General features: G+C 52.0%; 2 long non-coding RNA genes across 2 annotated transcripts; one reads left to right on the top strand and one right to left on the bottom strand.

Moving 5' to 3' along the window:
- Positions 1-765: 765 nt before the first annotated feature.
- Positions 766-5596, top strand: LOC131495323 (uncharacterized). Its single transcript, XR_009253890.1, has 2 exons — positions 766-1410; positions 3920-5596. It is a non-coding gene; the product is annotated as an uncharacterized LOC131495323 (long non-coding RNA).
- Positions 5597-6020: 424 nt separating this feature from the next.
- On the bottom strand, positions 6021-6955 carry LOC131495322 (uncharacterized). Its single transcript, XR_009253889.1, has 2 exons — positions 6264-6955; positions 6021-6100 (listed from the first exon to the last, which is right to left on the bottom strand). It is a non-coding gene; the product is annotated as an uncharacterized LOC131495322 (long non-coding RNA).
- Between the last annotated feature and the right edge of the window lie 44 nt (positions 6956-6999).

Here is a 6999-nt window from a genome sequence, read left to right as displayed (position 1 = left end):
AGATTGGCCAAACATCTCCTTTCTCGCTCCGTGACCTACTCTCTTCCAGGTGGTGATTTCTCTGGGCGGCCGCCTGTCCATTCTGCTTCCTCGGCGCCCCAAACCTGTTCTCTGACCCCTGCCAGTGCCCCATTCCCTGGGAACAGCAGACTCACTGTAGGTCTCCATGCTGCAGAATCAGACCCGGAGCTGAAATCCTGGCTCTGACCACCGCCCCCCCCCCCCCCCTTGCTGTGTGACTTGGGTGAAGCCACTCAACCTCCCTGAGCCTGTTTCCATACTAGTCAAAGAGGAGTCTAGGGTCCAGGAGTCTCCAGGGTCATTGCTCTAAAGTACGCGTCTGATCATGTCTCTTCTCTGTTTGAAACCTGCTCTGCCCACGGGGACAGAAGGCACAGGCAGGGAAAAGACTCGGGGGTATTGTAATCGCTGCAGGGTGACAGGTGGCCGCCTGTCACAGCATGACAGGGACACAGTGTAGACTTGTCCGGTCCCTATGTTGTACGCCTGAAACGAGTGCAACGTTGTGCGGCGGCTGTATTTCAACAGAAACGCAAACAGAAACAGAAAGAGCCTTCTGTGGTCTCTCCTTCTGTGCAGATTGAGGTCTGGATGCCTCAGCCTGGCATTAAAAAGCCCAACGACTCCCCAGCCGTTATCTTCTGCGGCTTCTACCCCTTCCCCCCACCCCCGGCTGGGTGTGTGTGTGTGTGTGTGTGTGTGTGTGTGTTTAACGTTTATTTATTTATTTAGAGACAGAGAGTGCAAACGGGGGAGGGAAAGAGAGACACAGGATCCGAAGCAGGCTCCAGGCTCCGAGCTGTCGGCACAGCGCCCCACGCGGGGCTCGAACCCACAAACTGCGAGATCATGCCCTGAGCCGAAGTTGGGCGATTAACCGACTGAGCCACCCAGGCGCCCCCTGGCTGCACACGCGTTTAACAGTAACGTCGGATGGACTTCGCGCTGTTTCCTGAACCCCGAGCTCTGCTCCTGGGGGCCTTTCTAGAAAGTAGCGCGTGTGCGCCAACGTGTGTCCCCAATCAGCTTATCCACGCACACCCCTCCCAAACCCGGCGTCTCTGCTCCGGTCTCTCCTACGTGCCTACGGGATGCCGTGCGTGTGCGCGTGTGCGTGCGCGTGTGCGTGTGTGCGCCGCCACAGCCGGTGTTGGTCTGAGATGCTTTAAGAGGCTTGTATCTGTCAGGGATTTGGAGCATCTGGCGCACAGACCCTCGCCTGTTTATGTCGCTGTCTCTGCGTCCGGTCCCTTGCCGCCCACCTCTCCTCTCCAGCACTTAGGAGGTGAGAAATGAATGGCGGTGGAATTGAATTGAGCGACCAACTCACACGGCGGGCCAGTAAATCTTCGGTGGGAGCTGGGGCCATACAGAAGCTCTCTCGACACCGTAAGTTCCTGTGCGCGCTGGCCTCTGCTCCCGAGCAGGAGGAGGACAAGTAATGCCATTGTGTTCTGTTATTACCTTGTCCCTCCAGAGGCAGAAAGAACGAGATAGCTCACCAGCACCGATGCTAAAAGCCAGAAAAAACACATATGGTAACGTAGGTTTTGCGGGTATATGGAGAACAAAGTGTGCTTTTATGTATTACAATGAACCGAGCTCCGTAAATGCCCTGAGGAATTGCCCGGTCTCTCTCTCTCTCTCTCTCTCTTTTTTTTTTTTTAAAACACCCCATTGGTTAATATTCAACACGTAGATAAAGGACTCCCACAACTCAATACCAAAAATGCAAATGATCCAATTAAAAACGGCAGAGGACCGGAACAGACACTTTTTCCAAAGAACGTTTTCCAAAATACATGACAAGGTGTTCAGCCTCATTAGTCATCAGGGAAATGCAAATCCAAACCACAGTGAGGTATCACTTCACGCCTGTTGGAATGGCCTGGGTAGCTCAGTTGGTTAAGTGTCTGACCTCGGCTCAGGTCATGATCTCCCAGTTCGTGGTTCAGGTTCGTGGGTTCAAGCCCCACTTATAGCTCGGAGCCTGGAGCCTGCTCGGGATTCTGTGTCTCCCTCTCTCTGCCCCTTCCCTGCTCTCACTCTCTTTCTCTTTCAAAAATAAGTAAACATTTAAAAATTAAAAAAAATTTTTTCTTTTCTTTTTTTAATGTTTATTTTTGAGAGAGAGAGAGAGACAGCTTGAGCAGGGGAGAGGCAGAGAGAGAGAGGGAGACACAGAATCCCAAGCAGGCTCCAGGCTCCAAGCCGTCAGCACAGAGCCCGTTGCAGGGCTCTAACCCACAAACCGCGAGATCGTGACCTGAGCCGAAGTCAGATGCTCAACCGAGCTCCCCAGGCGCCCCAAGATTTTACTTTCAAGTAATCTCTGCACCCAACGTGGGGCTCGAACTCACAATCCTGAGATCAAGAGTCAACACGCTCCACCCACTGAGCCAGCCAGGGGCCCCCTCCTTTAATTTAATATTAATATCAGCTGGAGGCTGTGTATGAATTTCTTGCATCTTCAAATTGCAGCAGCTAATGTGTGTTGTTTAGAACCTTCTGCCTGCGTCCAGAGGCTTTCCACGGTGATTACAGGACATCATGCATTCTGTTTCCTTTATGACTCCTTCAGAGAGCCCAGATACATGCATTGCAGATTTTTAGTAAATATTTAAAGGAGAGCCCTCTACGAATTTACAGAAAATCGGAGAATCCCTTTATCTTCTCATCCAGAGGGGCACAAGGCTCTGGGTAATTAAAAGAGAAATTATGTGTTGAAATCATTGTCATCTTATAGTAACTGGAGAAAATTGGTTATTTGTACACAAAACAGTTTGTCTGACCCTCTATTTGAACTGCCCTAAAGTACAATAGGTGTTCAGGAGAGGGGACCGGAGCGGCTACGACTCTCGGTATCCCGTGCTTTGGGGACACATGCCACCGTATTGGACAGCTGAGTTTTCTTCGTTAGCGTTTAACCCACGTGTTCATGAATGGTCAAAATTCTACCCTGTTTGGTGGGCTTCTAAAATGTGTATCAGAGGGTGCCCGGGGGCTCACTTGGTTAAGCGTCCAAAGCATGGGTTAGGCTCAGATCATGGTCTCTTGGGCTGTGAGATCGAGCCCCATGTCGGGCTCTGGGCTGACAGCTCAGAGCATGGAGCCTGCTTTGGATTCCGTCTGTCTCTCTCTGCAAAATAAATAAACATTAAACAAAAATTTTAAAGATAGTAAAAAAAAGGAAGAGTCCATCGATGAGGCAGACTTCACTGTCTTATTTTAAGAAATTGCCACAGCCCCCCAGTCTTCAGCACCAACCACCCTGACCAACTAGCAGCCCCCAATATGGAGACCCTTCCAGACACAAAAGGATTACAACTCACTGAAAGCTCAGATGGTGGTTGGGGTGTTTTAGCAATGAGATATTTTTTCATTAAGGTGTGTGCATTGTTTTAGACGTGATGCTAATGCACACTTAATAGACTATAGTATAGTGTAAACATAACCTTTATATTCACTGGGAAACCAAGAAATTCCTTTGACTTGCTTTATTGCGATATTGGCTTTCTTGTGGCGGTCTGGAACGGAGCCCACAATGTCTCTGAGGTATGCCTGTACCCCCCCTCCCTCTCTCTCTCTCTATCCACCCTATTGGCTCTGTTTCTCTAGAAAACCCTAATACAGTCAACACATTCTAACGTCAGATCATTAAAAAATATTCCTACAGACCTATGAGTTTTCCAGGAGAAAAATCCCCTTTTCAATGGCTTGGCCATGCAGAATTCATAAAGAACTATGGGTCTTTATTGCCAAGAGAGAAATTGAATTTCAATGTTGAAAGAATTCCAGTGCTCAGATACTCCATTTATGGAAGATGTGTGCTACGCCAGTTTGCTTTATAATTCTAATACAGTGACCGAAATTAAATTTTTTTTTTTTATCGTAACAGCATTATTTGATGGCGACTTACGAATGAGGATAACCAAGAGGCCTTTGGAAGCGAGTGTTGTGATAAATCAAACAAGGTAATATCCAGGGCGATCGGGAGTGACCGAATTTATTGATGAAAGTCCACCCCGAAGGAAGATCCTTCCTTCTTGCGGACACTGCAGAGAGGTGGGCTTCTGTACCCAGCACTGGCTGTGGGTCCAGATTTTTCTCCCGGCCGAGCACCGCCACCCTACTCCTCCGGAACCTCTGTCTTCTCCGGCTCCTGCCCAGCACCAGTGCTAAATGCACACCTTTTCTACCCTCAACTCCACCTCGCCCTTGACGTGTCCTGTTTCCTTCTGTCCAATAAAGGCGGCAGGGTGGGGCTGTGCCTTCTCTGGCTGCCACACGTCTTGGGTCCCTGTGTCAGGCTCCGCCTCCCACGCCATCCACCCCCCAGTGTGGACTCCACAGCTCCTACCCAGAAGCTGTTTTTCCATCCTAGGAGCTGACCTCATTGTTCCTGGGGCTGGAACCATCTAGAAGGCAACACTTGCCAGTTTAGGAGTTTATGCACTTTTGTGTTCGTGGCACAGGAGGAACCAAGCCGTACCATTGTCTTTTGTCATAATGATGGCATTAACACTTCCTTTTCTTGCCCCTGAGCATGAACATGGCTGAAAACACATAAGTGTGCCCTGAATGTCACACAGGGACGTAGTCTGCAAATTCGCTAGTTTTGGAGCCCTGCTGTCATTGGTAAAAATTGCCAGAATGTCCAGACTCGCTTCCTGTTCTTGCGGACCAGCGTGACATTTTGGCTCAGTTGAGCCCGTCCATGGGTTGCCACACAAACATTGTCGGGAGCTGTCATTTCCTGGCAGGGGACAATTATCCCACATCGCCCCGAGACGCTCTCACAGTGTCCTCCCGGCCCCAGCCAGTCCTCAAAGAGCAAAGGTGGAGCCAGAGTCAACCTTCTGGAGAACTCGGGCAGGAACAAAGTGTGGCTTATTGGAAAGAACACCGAATATGTCCCCGGAGCAGGGCTACACTATTTTGCTAATAGAGGAACTGACCTCCACCCACTCACCACCTACTGGTCCCAACCCTACATGCATCTTCCTGTGCCTCCCCTGACACCATGAGGTGGGGAAGGTGACAGCAATTCTATGTTTCCATAACCGCCGACCAGCCTGGCCACACAACAATGCCCATTAGACACCACTGTATACTCTCAGCTGCCCAGCTAATGAGCTATCTTCCTAGAATTTTTTCTACTCCTATGTCCTTGGCCAGAGCTCTAGCTTTAGGTAAGTTTCCTCATTATTGTTATTCATTTGTTTATTTTAGAGAGCTAGACCATTGTGTGGGGGAGGGGCGGAGGGAGAGAGAAGGTTCCAGGCTTGGTGTGACTGCAGGCTCCATCCACCAAAGTCTGGGATCATGACCTGAGCCGAAATCAAGAGTCAGACACTGAGCCCCCCAGGTGCCCCTCGAGTTGTTTTTTTTAATAATAGGAATTTAAGTGTAAGAATGAGATTAAAGAGTGAACAGTTTCATTCAGACTTGGTTTTAGAAGGATGAGATTTAATGCCAGTAAATAAATGATGTGGACTTTCCTTACTAAAAAGGACTAATTGATCTTTACATATTTGAATCATTGCCCTGAAACAAAAATGTTATATAAAGCGAAGCTGGTCTTTTGTCTGCTTGCTTGTCGGAGAGGAGGACCTTTGAGATAGCCATTTTTTTTTTTTTTTCTTAATCCCAAGGAAGAAGAAGAAATGAATGAACAAAGAGGCTTGGGGCTTGGCTTGGCTCCCTCGAGGTTGCATGTTCAGGGGGCACTGAGGATGGACAGTGGGGAGGCTCAAGTTTTCCAAAGTTTGGACTGTGTTCTTTGTTTTTTCATGTTTATTTATTTTTGAGAGAGAGAGCGTGCAAGCAGGGGAGGGGCAGAGAGAGGGAGACTGAATCCAAAGCGAGCTCGAACTCACAAATGGCAAGATCATGACCTGAGCTGGTCTGCCGCTCAACCACCTTAGCCACCCAGGTGCCCCCCCCCCCCCCCCCGCTTTTTTTAAATTTCTTTTTTAATGTCCGTTTATGTTGAGAGAGAGAGAATCCCAAGCAGGCTCCCTGCTGTCAGTGCAGAGCCCCATGTGGGGCTCGATCCCACGAAGCAGGAGACCATGACCTGAGTAGAAACGCAGAGTCAGAGGCTTAACTGACTGAGCCGCTCAAGCGCCCCCCCCCCCCCCACTGTGTTTTCATACTTGGTGGGGCCCCCATGGACTCCAACCAGGGTCACCACGAGAGCCACTCTCAGAAGCACTGCTCTCGAGGCACGACATCCTCACCATTTGGTGTAACTCTTCTGTCCCTGGGCCCTTTCTTCGCGTCCATTTCCCTCTGGTGTCAGGGAAATAAACACACCAGTTAGAGCCTGTAACTTCAGGGGCCTTGACCTTCCGAGTTCGCTCCTACAGCCACCCTTGAGTGACTTCCGAGTCTGCGAGGTGTCCTCTGCCCAGTGTCTTCAACCGCATAGGGTGGCCACCCCGGGTCAGCCCTGTGGAGTCCCCGCGCCGGACGGTCAGCCTGCCTCGCCCTCTGCACCGCGGGGCACTTGGCCGTGCGGGCGGCCAGCCGCGGTCCCCATCGCCCCCGGGTCCCCGCACCGCGGGCCGCTGGGCTCTCCACCCCGCCCCACCCCGGCCCTCGCGCGGCCCGCTGCAGGGGGAGAGGGGAGGCGGTGTGCAAACGGCGCCGACAGCAGGAAGCAAGAAGGCCCTGCGCGCGGCCCGCAGCTGCTGCCGAGGAGGTGGGCGCTGGGCCACCGGGGAGCCCCCGCGGCCGCTCCCTGGCCCTTGGGCGGGGCGGCTCCGAGGCCGGAGGAGGCCGCCCCAACCGCTTCCGGGACTGCAGGGCCGCGCCTCCCGCCCCCGGGGAGCGCGCCTCCTCCGGCCCCGGCTCGCCGAGACCCAAAAATAACCGCGCGGCGTCACCGAAGGGGCCGAGGCCCGCGGGCGGCGCCCCGCACCCGCCTTATCGCTCGCGGCCAGAGCGCTGGAAACCCGGCCCCGCGCGGCCTTT

This window comes from Neofelis nebulosa, chromosome 15 (assembly GCF_028018385.1).
Source record: "Neofelis nebulosa isolate mNeoNeb1 chromosome 15, mNeoNeb1.pri, whole genome shotgun sequence".
Classification (NCBI taxonomy): Eukaryota; Metazoa; Chordata; class Mammalia; order Carnivora; family Felidae; genus Neofelis; species Neofelis nebulosa.
This window is presented reverse-complemented; position numbering and strand designations above follow the sequence as displayed.